The 16,177-nt window shown below is 35.8% G+C and overlaps 1 long non-coding RNA gene across 2 annotated transcripts; it reads right to left on the minus strand.

Moving 5' to 3' along the window:
• Positions 1-3,876: 3,876 nt before the first annotated feature.
• Positions 3,877-7,958, minus strand: LOC108218040 (uncharacterized). 2 transcript variants are annotated; one of them, XR_001806280.2, is made up of 6 exons: positions 7,403-7,958; positions 6,401-6,472; positions 6,252-6,315; positions 5,432-5,746; positions 5,079-5,196; positions 3,877-4,434 (listed from the first exon to the last, which is right to left on the minus strand). It is a non-coding gene; the product is annotated as an uncharacterized LOC108218040 (long non-coding RNA). The 2 variants fall into 2 exon arrangements; XR_010290973.1 differs by having other exon boundaries at positions 6,252-6,472.
• Between the last annotated feature and the right edge of the window lie 8,219 nt (positions 7,959-16,177).

The raw sequence follows: 16,177 nt of genomic DNA on the forward strand, positions 1-16,177 counted from the left end.
TATGTTCTGTTCTATATTTTATATACTTAAACTATACTAGAATCCTATATACAAAACCAACATATTAGTATGAGAGTCATAACCTACAAGATGAATAACTCCTTTGCTGTTCCAAAACTTACCAAAGAGAATTATGGACACTGGTGTATCCGCATGAAGGCTTTGCTAGGATCACAGGAAGCATGGGAAATTGTTGATAAGGGTTATGATTAACCTTAGAATGAGGGAGCCTTGAATCAGGCTCAGAAAAACAATCTACTGAAAGCACGGAAACAAGATCAACAGGCTTTGTCAATTATACACATGGGCTTAGCTGAAGCCATGTTTGAAAAGGTGGCATGAGAAACAAAAGCAAAGGAGGCCTGGGAAATTCTGCACAACAATTTTAAAGGTGTTGATAAAGTAAAAAGGTACGATTACAGACCCTAGGTGGTGAATTTGAATCGTTACACATTATTTCACAAGGGTTTCATCACTTGTAAACCAAATGAAAAACTATGGAGAAAAAATTGAAGATGCTTGTGTCAATAAAAAAATATTGAGATCTTTGAATACAAAATTGCAACTTGTTGGAATCTCTATTGAAGAATCAAATGATACGGAAACCATGACCACTGATCAACTCATGGGATCATTACAATCATATTCAGAAAGATTGTTAAAAAAAGGAAGAGACAGAATCTTAGGTGTTAAAAACTAATGCCTCTGTTGAAGACAAAGATAAGATGCTGTATTCACATCACACTAGAGGGAGAGGTCGTGGACGTGCAAATCAAAATTTTAACCGAGGAAGAGGACGTGAATATGTAAGCAATAGATTTGAAGGAAGAGAGCAGACAAATCAACTAAACTGGCGAGGACAAGGACGTGGTCGCAGCAGAGGAGGAAGAACAAATTCTGGAAGAGGTGGCAGAATTAAAGATGTTTATTATGTTCTGGACATGAAGAACAATATTCTTAGCCTGGGACAACTACTTGAAAAAAGGTACTCAATTTTAATGGAAGGTAAAGTCATGATATTGAAGGACAAAAATGGCAGGACTATAGCACACATAGAGATGTCTCAAAATCGAATGTTCAAACTGAATTTGAAGAACATACAAGAAACATGTATGCAAGTAAAGATGGAGGACAAAGCAACCTTGTGGCAGAAGAGACTTGGACACCTACACTATGGTGGTCTAAAAGAGATGTCAAACAAAGGAATGGTTCATTGAATTCCAAGCATGGATTTTCAGGAAGCTTTTGTGAAGATTGTGTAATAGGAAAGCAGACAAGGAACTCATTCCAAAAGACGGCCATCTATCGTGCTACAAAGCTTCTCGAGTTGGTGCATACGGACATTTGTGGTCCTATCACACCCAAGTCATATAGCTCCAAGAGGTACTTTCTTACATTTATTAATGACTATTCTCGAAGGACGTGTGTTTATTTCTTAAATGAAAAATCTGAGGTGTTAAAAGTATTCAAAAAATTTAAAATGTTGGTGGAGAAAAAGATTGGAAAGAATATAAAGGCATTGCGTTCATATAGAGGAGGAGAATATACATCAAATGCTTTCACGGAATACTGTGAAGAACAGGGCATTAGAAGATTCTTAACAACCTCATATTCACCACAATAGAACGGCGTGGCTGAAAGAAAAAATCGGACTATCTTAGACATGGTTCGATCAATGTTAAAGTGCAAAGAACCACCAAAGGAACTATGGGCGTAAGCTGTCCAGTCTGCGGTGTATATTCAGAACTGGTGTGTACACTTAATTTTTGGAGATAAAACACCTCAGGAATTATGGAATGGAAAGAAGCCTACTGTATCTTACTTGAAAGTTTTTGAGAGTTTGACATACTCTCATGTACCAAATCAAAGAAGAACAAAATTGGAGGACAAAAGCAAAAAATATATATTTGTTGGATATGGTGATAAGACAAAAGCCTACAGACTTCTTGATCCTGTCACTATGAAAGTGGATATAAGTCGAGACGTAAAAGTACAAGAGGACTATGCGTGGAACTGGTGTAAAGAACCAGAAAAAGAACCAAACGAAGGTGTTTTTCCAATTTCTAAAATTTCACCAATAAATTCTGATGCACCTGAAGATGAAGAAATAAATAATGATGAGCCCCAGAATCCAAGAATGAAAACTTTTCAAGATTTATATGAAAGAACTGATGAGGTGCACCTGGTGTGTCTAGTAGCTGATGCAGAAAATGTTCCTTTTGAAGAAGCAGTAAAAGAACAGAAGTGGAGGGCTGCAATGGATGAAGAAATCAAGGCAATTGAAAAGAACAAAACCTGGGAACTAGTGGAACCTCTAAAAGGTTGTAAGCCCATCGATGTTAAATGGGTTTATAAGAAGAAAATGAATGCTCAAGGAGAAGTAGAAAGATATAAGACACGGTTAGCTGCAAAGGGATACCGACAAAAGGCTGGGATAGACAATGATTAGGTTTTTGCACTCGTGGCCAGAATGGAGACAATACGACTTCTAGTCTCTCAAGCAGCTCAAAACAAATGGCCTATCTACCAAATGGACGTGAAATCCGCATTTTTTATTGGCATGCTCGAAGAGTAAGTGTATGTAAATCAGCCACCTGGATTTGTAAAGGCTGGAAAAGAAAAAATGGTGTTGAGATTGTATAAGGCGCTATACGGTTTAAAACAAGCGCCACGATCGAGCATGGAACACTCGTATTGATGCCTACTTCAAGAAGAACGGGTTTGTGCAATGTCCTTATGAGCCTGCTGTATATGTCAAAGAAAGGCAAGGTAATATATTACTTGTTGCACTTTATGTTGATGATCTTATTTTTATGGGGAACAATGAAGAGATGATTAAATATTTTAAAAAGGAGATGACTCAAGAATTCGAGATGACTGACTTGGGCCTGATGAGATTTTTCTTGGCATTGAGGTGAAGCAAGATAATTCAGGTATTTTTATTTCTCAAGAAGCATATGCTAATAGTATTCTAAAGAAATTTCGAATGGAACACTGTAATCCAGTAGCAACACCCATGAAACTGGGAACAAAACTTTCTAAATTTGAGGGAGGAGCTTCGGTGGATGCAAATTTATATCAAAGTTTGGTTCGGAGCTTAAGATACCTTACATGTACCAGGCCTGATATTGCATATAGTGTTGGTATTGTAAGCGGATACATGGAGGACCCAAAGCAGTCACACTGGAAAACAATTAAAAGGATTCTGAGATACATTCAAGGAACAAAGTCACTGGGATTGTTTTATTCTAGTACAACAGACTACAATTTGGTGGGATACTCTGATAGTGATTGGTGTGGAGATGTGGATGATCGTAAAGTACTACTGGATATATGTTTTTTATGGGAGATACGGCGTTTACATGGTATCCTAAGAAGCAACCTATAGTTTCACTATCAACGTGCGAGGCAGAATATGTGGCGGCTTCTTGCTGCGTGTGTCATGCTATTTGGTTATGAAGGTTGCTTAGTGAATTAAGTTGTCCACAACAAAAATCTATTAAAGTTCGAATTGATAACAAGTCAGCAATAGAGCTTGCCAAAAATCCTGTACATCATGAAAGGAGCAAACACATTGATGTTAGATTTCATTTTATTCGTGAGCATGTGAAGGAGAAGAATGTGTATTTGCGTCATGTTGCTAGTCGTGATGAGATTGTGGATGTGCTGACCAAACCGCTGTCCGGAAATTTGTTTGATACATACAAAAGGTTGATGGGAATGAAAGATCGAAAAGAGTTAGTTTAAGGGAGGAATATGTTGGATAAAATTAACTCTTGTGTTCTGAGGAATATTCCGGAAGGCTACATATATATATTCATTGAACCTGAAAATGTATTTGTTTTGGATTCATAAAGAAATATGTAAAGACTCACATTGATTGTGATTCATGGAACTCAAAAGTTTGTAACCTCGTGATGATCTGAACTATCCTACTATATATGGAGAAGCTTGTAATATCTTTTAATATATCAGAACAACAAAATATTCCAAGAAAAAATAGTTTCACTATTCCTTATTATGTTATGTTCTATATTTTATATACTTAAACTATACTAGAATCCTATATACAAAAACAACAGAATTATCATCATCTCTAGAGCTCTGGTGCATTGTTTTAAGTGCCAACCTAGCCTTCTCTCCAGAACCCCATCCATTGGCTATGACACTCATGTTCCTCAACTTGTCCTTGAGGTCCACATTTGAGCGCAGATACAACACACTCCGCTAAACTCTGGATCTTTAAGGATCGTACGCCACTTACCTGCACCATGCTTTTTGACACCAGCCTTAAGAGCAGCTTCTTCTTCTGAGGTCCATTTCTGCTTGGGGGCACCCATTGGTTACAACTCAAATCTGCGCTCCAGCCTCCATTTAAGCAGGAAATTGATTTCTGCTATATTTTCTTGGCCTGCTCTTGTTTAAAACCTCGTCCTGCAGAGAAAATCACATAAGTTGTATAAAGGAATTTGGAAACAATGAGTCATAAAATTATCATTTTTCTTGCCAATCATAGCCATTAGATACATCTAATCTTTTATCTTGCATATAGTTAAAGACAAAAAATAATAACAAATATATTTAATAACTCATAATTTATAAATTTGTTAAAAAAGAAGGTGAGACTGGATCCAGAAGAACCTCCAATTTATAACCTGTAAAATATTCCAAATAATTACACACGATTGATTACTGATGTTGATTCGGTTTTCAAAAGAGTGAGCACGTTTTCTTTGCTATTTACAGCTGTTAGAATCATAGGACAACCTACATTTACTTGACTGATTAGTACATTGGACAAACATAAAGGTTCAAGAAAATAGATTGTAACATTATCAAAGAAGAATGAATACTTGTAATATATAGTTGTATCATCTACTTAATTGGATTAGTATCTTGATTGATCACATGTAATTTTATAAAGGGTTGGTATATATAAATTCTAAACTACCATCAATTGATAATACAATTACAGAACACAATCCGAAGAGTTTAACAGAATGAAGCATATGTCATATATAATTACAGAACACAATCCTAATTGACACATAATATGAGAGTCAATAAAATAGTGATACCTGTACAAACCGAGATGATTATGTTCCACTAATAATTCCACGTAGTTTTCATCACGAAGAAGATGCAAGCAGAAGATGTGTTTGAAATTCAAGTTGTTCTAGATGTGCAAATATCAGGCTGAAAATCAGGACGGAGAAATTGGAGAGTAATTAAACACTATCCACAGTAACTGAAACCCGATTTATGACCCAGATAGAATACGGGTTTAATCAAATAAAACGCAACTCTAGTACAAATTAGCAAATGGGTTAGGACCAAGTCAAGAATGGATAACCCACAGTGATAAAAGCCAAAAATGGACAAAAAAAATAACTGCAAGTTTTGGAAACAAAGGATAATTTTGGTCAATTACCAAATCCTTTGCTAGCAGAGACAATTTTTGATCTTGGAAAATTTTGAATTGCCTTTCTGAGTAACTCAACTGACAGGCTCCGGCCTCCATTTAAGATTTTCTTTATTGATGGTAAACCAATGGGTTTACCAGAACCCATTGGTTCCCCCACTTGTCCTTGAGGTCCACATTTGAGCACAGATACAACACACCGCTAAACTCTGGATCTTTAAGGATCGTACGCCATTTACCTCCAACATGCTTTTTAACACCAGCCTTAAGAGCAGCTTCTTCTTCTGAGGTCCATTTCTGCTTGGGGGCACCCATATTGAGCATCTGCATAGCAAGTTAGAAACATCATACCTTTTATAAAAAAAAATTGTGATAAAAATTGCTTTGTAGTTGTACCACTAATTGTCTGTGAGCAACATTCTCCTATGGGATTTACTTTTTATTCTGGATTCCTATGTATATTTTGTGTTTAACATCAATTTTAAGTGCATTACTTAGTTACAACTGGCATTGTGATAATGACAATTTAAATGGCTATATCTTCATCTCCTTATTCACTGTCTCTTTCGTATGTTGGCTTATGATCTATCCCGGCACAGGCAACAACTGTTAGTTAGGTAAGATTATAATTTCTAGAATGACTACAGGATAAACTTTTCAAGCACTTTGGTGTAGCAATTTCTCTGAGTTGCTAATAAACAGATCTTGAAACAATATATTACTATGGTTAAATATATTTTCTCTTGTTGAAAAATTTCAACTGCTATGCTAAATTGCTAGAAATTGAACCATATATGTATATAAAATAAGATGTGGATAATGGCATTACCTGATGCATGTCCAACACTTCCAGGCTTATTGTACTGAAGATCAGATGGTGTACTAACCGCAAGCTTTGTCGTGGAAGTAAGTAACATTAGCTAATTAAAGAAGATATGAGCAAATATAAAATCCGAAAACTACAAATGTGTATTTCACCTGATGCTTGGGTAGAATGTAATGGCATTTGGCATGAATTATAGGCGAGAGTTGGAGTTCCAAGGCGTAAACCTGGATTAAAATTGTTATAGACTGTATTATATAACTTAATTTGATCTTATAATAAATAACCGCATTTTTGCGACAAATGATTAAAGTCAAGAACTGTTTTGGCAGAAAAAAGTGTCAATGGTTCACAATTTGAATAGGTGTTTATATAATATTTATCCATTTGTACTGCTAATTTCTAATCTTGTATTTGGTTAGCACTTAGCATCTTTGGCAGGATAGTAGAATAAACAGAACTAATGTGTTAGGATATCAACTAAAGTTCCTAATTTCTACTTCACAAACTTTGTTCTCATTTGTCCATTTTCTAAACACTCTTTAGTCCGTCTATACGGATCACCTCTTTTTCACTACCTCTCATGTCATTTCTACTAAGAAAAGAAAAACATTGTATGAGGAATTATATCTACAGCAAGGTGGTGATTTCTTCTAATTTAAAATACAAAATCCAGGATTTTCCACTGCAGGTTTCTTCCATACCCTTAAGGCCACTACAAAAAAAATTATCAACCTTACATGAAGTCTGAGTTCTATATCTACTTAAATTTCTTTATAAACCCAATAGCAAGAGTATTAACCACAATTATATATTCCTTTCCATACATGTACATACCATTCTTCAACAGTCACAGACTAACTCTTAAGAAAAATTCAACTTGCAGAATCATACAGCAAATACCACATTCCCGGCAATTCTCAAGTTTATAACGTCCCTATATCCCAAAATGTCCATAGAGAAGAAAAAAAGAACCCTAATATCCGAGGAAAAAATAATAAACACATACAAATCCATCCCCGATGCAGCGTAGTAATTAGACACAGAGACCAGGAACATATCTCGGCATTTGTTTATACAAAATCAAATAACAAAAACAGTTGTTGTAGAATAATTGTAAGCCTAGAATTCAATAAATAGGGATAGAGTGAAGATACCAGATTTCATGTCGACTCGCTCGACTCTCCCGTACTTGGAAAACAAATGCTCCAGGTCCGATTGGCGAGTTTTGTACTCGAAATTTCCACAGAAAACAGGCCTACTCATCTTTTCCCCAATTCAAAACAATCCCCTTTATACAATTTATGACCTGTTTGAGATTAAACCATAACTGGAAACACATACGACTACATTTGAACATCTGAATAAACCATGATATTGACTTTGTGCAAGGCATCATTAAGCTGAAGGAATTAAAGATTTTTTTCCCATAATGATCCAGATTTCAACTTGAGAACATTATTAACTAGCACAGAACAGTCTGAAAGGAGCATGCATTCATTCAACTGAATATGACTTGCACGTATATGTTTTAAGATACAAGAAAGAGCTTGAACCTCAGCATCATAACTGGACTCTGCAAGTACTGGTCCTGAAAAAATTAATTTGGTAGTTTCTTACTTGCTTCTCAGCAGGCCTCCAATCCCTATATAGGTATGATCATTTGATTTTTTTATATAAGAACCATCAATAAAACCTAAGAGAGGGTATAAGGAAAACCAATGACACATTAGCAACTTAAGCTCCTGCCTGCCGTGGAGATTAATACATGCTCTTGGGTCCAGGTTCCAAATATTTTCCATCCCAGGAGCAATTAAATTGCTAACTTGGGCCCATGTGAAAGCTCTGTACTTAATAATAAGTTCCAAATTTCTTCCGGTAATTCTCGGCTTATTAAAAACTAAATCATTCCTCATTCCTCGCCAACCAAATCGACCATAGCATTGAAGCTAAACATATGCCACCACCTTCTATGGAGTATTTACATCGAGCTAGCGCAAAATATTCTATAAAATCTCTGCAGTCCCTTATAAAAAGATCCACTTCCAACCAACGTTTTAGAACCAACCATCCGATTTTTTCTAAAGAACATCTGAAGAACAAATGTTCTTGATCTTCTTCGTCAAGCCAACACCATTGACAGCTGGAACCTATGTTAATCGAGCAATGTTTCAGAAGAGCTAGAGTAGATAAACGTTTATGACCACATTGCCACAAAAAAATCTTGATTCTAGGAGGAATTTTCAAATTCCATAGAGCATCCCATCCTTTTATTGTTTGATTGTTAAATAACATGGAGTCATATACTTTAAATACCCTGAAAGAAATTTTATAACCCCTCCAAATAAGTGAATCTTCCTTGGTGCACAGAGAGATCTCTCGAATCAAATCTTCAAGCACTCTCAAGTCCATTTTTTCCTGTCGAGACAAAGGGACTAGCCATAAGGAAGACAAGAGATTCTTCTGCCAAACAGTGTAAATATGTTCAAGGGAGATCTCTTTGCAATTGATTTTCTATACAAATCCTTAAACCAGAAATTAAGCTTCCGTAATTAAGGGGTTCCATCTGTCCAACCAGAACTCAATGTGTTCACGATTTCCAACCTCCCAACTAAAATATTCACTAGAACAGCCCATTAGAAAGCATCTAGTAGAGATACCAGTTACACTGCTAAGAACAGGAGATAGCTTTCCAGTTTATACCCTGTTCGCGATCCTCTCTGACTTTATATAGGAGTCAGGACCATATTTACCAGTGAGCACACGTCTCCACAAGCTATTCTTTTCTTTATTAAACTTGTACGTACCACCATTTCGAGAGCAATGCATCATTTTTTTTAGGCAAGAAAACCACACCTAAACCACCATGAAATTTGGAATCACATATTGTGAACCATTTTATTAGAGGCATCTGCCTACGTGGTTGACTTTGGGAATCAAGTTCTTTCCAGAAGAAGCGTCGTTTTATAGAATCTACCGCCTCGATCACTCCCTTGGGAGCTTTGAAAACACTCAAATAATATACTGGAAAATATATAAAACTGCTTTGATAAGGATACCTCGACCTGCTTTGTTAAGAGAGTATGACTTCCAATGGCTAAGCTTAGTTCTGAATTTCTTAATAACTGGACACCAGAATTTTCGATTCGTTGGAGATGCGCCAACAGTACAGCCAACATATGTGAATGGCCAAGAATCACAATTACACCCTAAAATCTCAGCACATTCTCTCATCAAATGACTGTTAGGATTGCTCGCATAGAGAGTGCTTTTACAAAAATTAATCTCAAGTCCCATGAGCATTTGAAAAACGTAGATCACCATCTTTATGCCTTTACAAGATAATAGCGACTTATCAAAGAAGAGAATCGTGACATCCGCGTACTCGACATGCGAAAGTATATGACCATCCTTTAATTTTAGCCCCTGGAAAAAACCAAGATTCATAGCTTTGTCAAGAAGCAAGTGCAAAAATTCTCCAACCAAATTGAAAGAGCATGGGGGACAGCGGATCCCCTTGCCTAAGGCCTCTCGATATCTTGAATTCCTCCGAAAGACTACCATTCACAAGAACAGACATGCATGCAAGTACTTTCCAGTATAGACTGGATCCAACCAATCCATTTTGAACCAAAACCAAAAGCTTCCAAGATTTCAAAATGAAAAGGCCAATCGACCGAATCGAAGGCCTTTTCAAAATCTAATTTGAGGATCAGGCATTCTTTTTGCCTAGTTAGAAGACTAAGCACAATTTCTTGAACAATTAAGAAACTATCCATAATGCTTCAACCTTTAATGAAGGCTGATTGAACATCTGAAACAATCTTGGGGAGACATGAAATAAGTCTTAAAGCAAGAGTCTTCAAAAGAATTTTAATCACACAGTTAATCAGCTTATTGGCCTAAAATCTGAAACTTGCTGTGGAGAGTCTTTCTTGGGGATTGAACAGATGAAAGAGGAGTTAAGTCCGGTAGGCAGGAAACCTGTGTTGGCAAAAACCCTAGCCATTTCAACAATGTCTTCGTACATCACTGGCCACATCTTTTTCGAATAAGCAGTTGTAAAGCCATCTGGACCTGGCTTGTCTGAGCTCATTTAAGATAAAGCCATAAATAGTTCTTCCGCAGAGAAATCTTTTTCTATTGACACGCCATTTCTGAAGAAAGCTTGGCGGAAACTATATCTCCAATCTCATAATTAATTCCTTCAAACTTCCTGTTGAAGAAAGAGTTGAAGTGACAATAAAAAGCCTCTCTAATATCTGGAGGATCTTGACACCATTTATTCTGGAAGAAGAGATACCATGAATATGGCCCTTCTTCAATCTATACTGCACCATCTTCTGAAAAAATTTAGAATTACTTTCACCGTAGGATTCCCATTTAATCCGAGATTTTTGCTTGATGATGGAATGCTCTACATAAGCCATTCTCAGAAGATCCGAGATTTTTGCTTGATGATGGAATCTTGATGACGTGCTTAATGACTTCAGAACAAAACATCTTTATTATATGATACTCAAAATAAAATGCAATCCTTTGCAGCATGCTACTAATCGTCCTGTTGTAAACTCATCACATAGTCCCCCACCCAAAAAATAATAATAATAATTAAAAAACAGTTTCCCCGGTGCAAGACTTGAAAGATTATAGACCGTCACAAACTAATCAGTCGTACATAGTACCAACATTTTCTTAAAACCCCAATTTGGTCATAAGCTTCACGACACTCGAAATGCACAACATTTAGCAAATTGAATTGAATCAGTGATGTACCACAAACTTTTGTTCCGCAAAATCAACAAAATATACATTAACAACAAAGAATTAGCACCAAACACTGACATGCAACCCCTTCTTTGTCCAATCACAAAAAAACCACAATCGCCCCTAATCAAATCGCCGAATGCTAATCGAAAACACAGTGAGAGATAAAAAAACTTTTGTCATAAACAGATAATACCTTAAAATCGATATGCAGAACACAATTACAAGATAATATCGGACAAGGCAAAAGTGCAGTACTTGGACTATATTTCGACTCGGTACTCATCGGTGCGGCACTTGTTTGTACAGGACAAGTCAATGTTCTCTGAAGAACAAAGAAATCGCTCTGAATAAGAAAGAGAGTACTCGGATTCTGTGTTTTGCTTGCTTCGTAACGGCGGATTTGCACAAGAGAGTTGTTTGCGGGATTTTGATAACCGTTCAATCGGGATTGCAGTATACACCCATTACGTATTTTCCTTTTTTATTTTTAACAAGTATCAAAAAAATCTATTAGCGCGGATATAACGTGGATCGTTGGATTTTGTTTCCATCCAACGGCTATAAGGGTGGTCTCCAAGACTCCACAATGTTTTGTCCCCCAAGGAACTCCACTCTCTCTCTCTCTCTCTCTCTCTCTCTATATATATATATATATATATATATATATATATATATATATATATATATTAATCCAATACAATTAAATTACTAAAGTAATGACAAAATATATATCAATGCAATTAGAGAATGAGAAAAGCTGTGGGGCATGGACCCCAGGTGTGCCTAAATGTGGCCTAGCTGGGGCCTAGTGGGAATGAGATGAGGCCATATTTGGAGTGTTGGGCTCTCTACAGCCTGTCTGGAGTATGCCCACGCCCCACCCCGACCCTAGGCTCTACCGAGCTCCATCTAGGCCACCTTGAGATCCATCTCTCCCCGTAAAGTCCTAGCCATTCTACTAAATTGCATTCATTTGCATTTTAGTGGCTTATATTAGAGTGGGACATTATATATATATATACATACATACATATATATATACATATATATATATATAATCTTACTCCAATGCAAACTCCTGCTAGAGAATGGATATTTAATGCGTCTTTTCTCCTCTAGCTTTAATAAACTGACTGGGATTGTATGAATGACATATTAGTGGTATACAACAAATGCATGACAACACATATAACTGTATGAGTTATAAAATTTACAACTCAAATCGGAGTCATTGTCACTTTGGATAACAGATACCTATTAAATAGACCTATAAGTTTATTCTCTAAATTATGAGAATAAATAGATAAGGATGTGGAATATAACGGTATTACGTATATAAATATGTGCCTCAAATAGTTCGCCTCTAAGCATTTCATCTTTGCATGTAAAAAAACGTGTTTCATTGATCTGTGTCATATTGTAAATGCTAGCTAGTATGAAAACAAGCATTTTTAATTTCTTTTCTTACATGGTAGTAGAGAGACAAAGAATACACCTAGGAAGTATCTTTTCAATCTGGAATGAAGTCTCCATCCTTGGTGCATTGGGCGAATTTTTCTCAACTCCTGCCTTACAAATCCTTTTTTGTCCATAGCATTCTCAGAGTTCGAAAAGAACTCAACCAAGGTGTCTTCGTGCTCATGAAATGTGGGAATAAAGAATTAGAACTTTAAGACCTCGATGTCGTCCGTAACAAGATTGTCAGAAAAATAGGTAGAGATCCGAGTTTTATGCCTCCTAAACATACTAGATATCAATTTATTTTTCTCTAATTTAAATAATTATGACATGACATAACTCCATCCTTCCTCAATTTCATTTTGGTGAAGAGTATTATGAATAAATCACAAACTTAAATTTGACCATAAAAACTTTATCCAATGTAGGTTTAGGACCAATCAAGAAAAGAAGGATTTTAAAGCTGGAGAACTTGTGTAAATCAATTGAGATAATTGAAATAAAAAAAATAACTAACGACGTCCAATCGCATGCAACCAGCCTCTCTGGCCTCGTCGGAGCCCGATCTACGCGTCCGCTGTGGTGGTTTCGCGAGTTTCAGCTCGAAATTTTCTGGCCAAATTCCGAAGACCTCTCCCTCACTTCTCTATGCTTTCTCCCTCGTTATTCCTCTTCCTTCCTCTGTTTTCTATCGAGCATCACAAATCTCTCCCCTCTCTCGTCTCTCTCCCCTTTGACCTCACCTCCACCGCGTTGCCACCGTCGGAGGTGGCGACGGCTCATCTTTTCCGCTGCCAAACGCATACACACAAGTCACACACACCCACTTCATACACACCACAAACAACAGAGCCCATACCCGATCTTCACTTCTCTTTTCCCACTATTTCTCCTATATCCGACGCCGTTGCAACCGCCAACAAAACCCACCACCGTAGTCGGACTTCGCGGACGTGGTGGTCTTTTGCCTCTCCGACCGTCTCCTCTCAACCAACAACTTCAACCCATTTAATCACCCTCAATTTATCAAAGATCAAAAAAATTCAAAAACCCCCAAATCTTATTATCAACCCTAGTTTTTTTGTCATATACATATGTGTGCACTATGACTCACACCAACACAATAAAAAGAAGAATGCAATATTCTGCTAAATATTCATACAATATACTACTAAAAGATTTTATTTTTACCCTACAAAACTTACCTTCTTGATTTAGAGATCATTGATGGACAGATGAATTAGCGACAAAGAGGTTTTTGAGTGTTATGGCCGTATGCTTTGACGAAGAGGCTCAGATCTTTCATTGACACGTGAATTCGCGATAAAGGTGAGTCCCATATGTTAGCAACCATGGGCTCATGTACTATTTACATATATCTCACACAATACTTTGTCTTGCACTGAGTCGGGTGTCTGCGGAGACAGCCTCCCTATTCTTTAGAGTAGGGGCATGGTTTGTGTACATTTTAGCCTTCCGAGAGTGTTGTTTGATTTTGTTTGGTTTACATATATAGCAACTAATCAAGTTGGTGAAAACTATTTAAACACTTACCAAACCCTCCCCACTTTCGTGGGTGCATTTAAGATAACCCCAACTAATACTACCATCTAATTCAAGATTTTAGAGATAGAAGATAAAAATAAGAAATCTTACCTTAGTGATGATTAGCACCTTGAAATTCCAAGCAAATCTTTTCCTTCCCACTTAATTTCTCCTTCAAAATCTAGCTTGAATCCCCACCCCTCCAAGAATCTTTACTAGCTTCTTAAAAATTTCTACTCTCTCTCTAATTAGGCTTTAGCTACTTCTTTTATTTTTTTGTTTTATTAAATCTTTTTCATTTTCTTGAACTTACTCAATCTAGTTCTTTCTAATAAAATATCAAGAGTTGCCAAAAATATCTCTTTCTCAAGAAAATATCTTCGGCTTAGCAAAATATCTTTAGCCATAATATCTCCTCTTTTTTATATTTTATTCATATTTTAATTCCTTTATATTTATTTACTTGTAGTTGGGTTTACAAGAATTCTCATTTTTAGATAATTTTAGAGATTATTTATATGACAACATATTTATGACTAACATATTCTTTTATAAATAATTCTCTAATTTAATTATTTATTGCCTTGTCGCTTAATATTATTATTCTCGTAATCTCGCGTTTCCGCATGACAGTAAAATTTTCTCGTGTACTATAAATAAAATTCTAGAGCTGCACTTACAAGCTGCCCACTATTATTTATTTATTATATTATATATTAGATCTCATAATTATTTAGTCACATAATTTAACATAAAAAGTATTACATACCCATATTCTTGGCCAGTGTTACAACTTTATCGGTGCAAAAGGTCCAATTTGTATGGAGTCGACAAAGTTTTGGAGTATTGGAGTCGAAAACTGGATAAAATATAATCTTAATTGTTTTAATTTTTATTGTTTTTTGTTTATCAATATTTGTAAATATTAGACAACATGCACATTATGTTCTACAACATTATCATTATAATTATAATTAAAAGGTAAGACATGTTTTCTTGGTTGCATTCACGTGTACTTTTTGTAATTCAATTTGGGCCAGGTATGAGTACATATATTATGTTATACTCTTTTTTAGGCCACCCCAATTTGAAATAATTTTTTTTATATTATGTTCTATATTGGACCAGGCCCAATAGAAATTAACCTAAAAACTACCTATAAATAAAACACAAACGAGCCACCAATCTCCTTTACCAATGGAGGCCAACCTCCAACCTCCATTAGCGTCTATGCTAAACCCTAGACTATCAAATACAGATCTAGGTAAGAGATATCTGACTCTCTCTATGTTCAATATAATCAACATATATATCATCTTTTATAGACAATGAAGAATATGCTCCAATTCATTTTCAGGTATGGATATGAAATATTTTTTAATTCGTTTATTATCCATGATTATGTAAACTATTTTATCTTGCCTAATACCAATGAATGACTTTTCACAAGAAACTGGGTAAGAATTATATAGTTTTATTTTCTTGCTCCAGGGCCTTCGAGTATTTGGATCCGAATTGAAGCGAATATCTTTCCGAGGGCAAGGCGATGGATCCAAAAGGTTTTAGTAATAACGAGTCTCCAAAGGTTTTAGTAATACCGAGTCTCAGGTCAGAAATTGTAATTCTCTATGCTTGACTATGTAATACATAATGATTCATCAATACATGATGGGTTTATATGCATTGAAATGTGTTTGTCATATGAAGAAGGATAGGTAGATTAAAATTCTAGTGTGAAAAGGAGCGAAAATGATGATTACCAAATTGTGGCTTGCACTCATCCATTTGTTTTCAAAAAAATATTTTAATGACTAAAAATTCTTGTGCGGGTAATAAATTTGATGTGTCACATGGTCCCTCTCCTCTAATAAATGATATAAAAGAGAGTTGTGATAAAATAAATCAAGACTTTAACACTAATGAAAGTTAAATTTAATCATTGAGGCAGCAAGTTGAAGTTTAAAATAATGGGAGGAACAATGCAACAACACTTTAACAACAATTCTAATGAAGTTTGATTTTGTCACTATAGTAATGCTACAAAAACAGTATCAATTGTCTCGAAAATTTGAAGAAAATGAAATAATTTTTTTTAACTTTACCTTGCTATTATTGTTCTACAGTAGAGGGAATTGGTACAAATTCAATGAGGTAATGAA

Source organism: Daucus carota, chromosome 4, assembly GCF_001625215.2.
Source record: "Daucus carota subsp. sativus chromosome 4, DH1 v3.0, whole genome shotgun sequence".
Lineage (NCBI taxonomy): Eukaryota > Viridiplantae > Streptophyta > Magnoliopsida > Apiales > Apiaceae > Daucus > Daucus carota.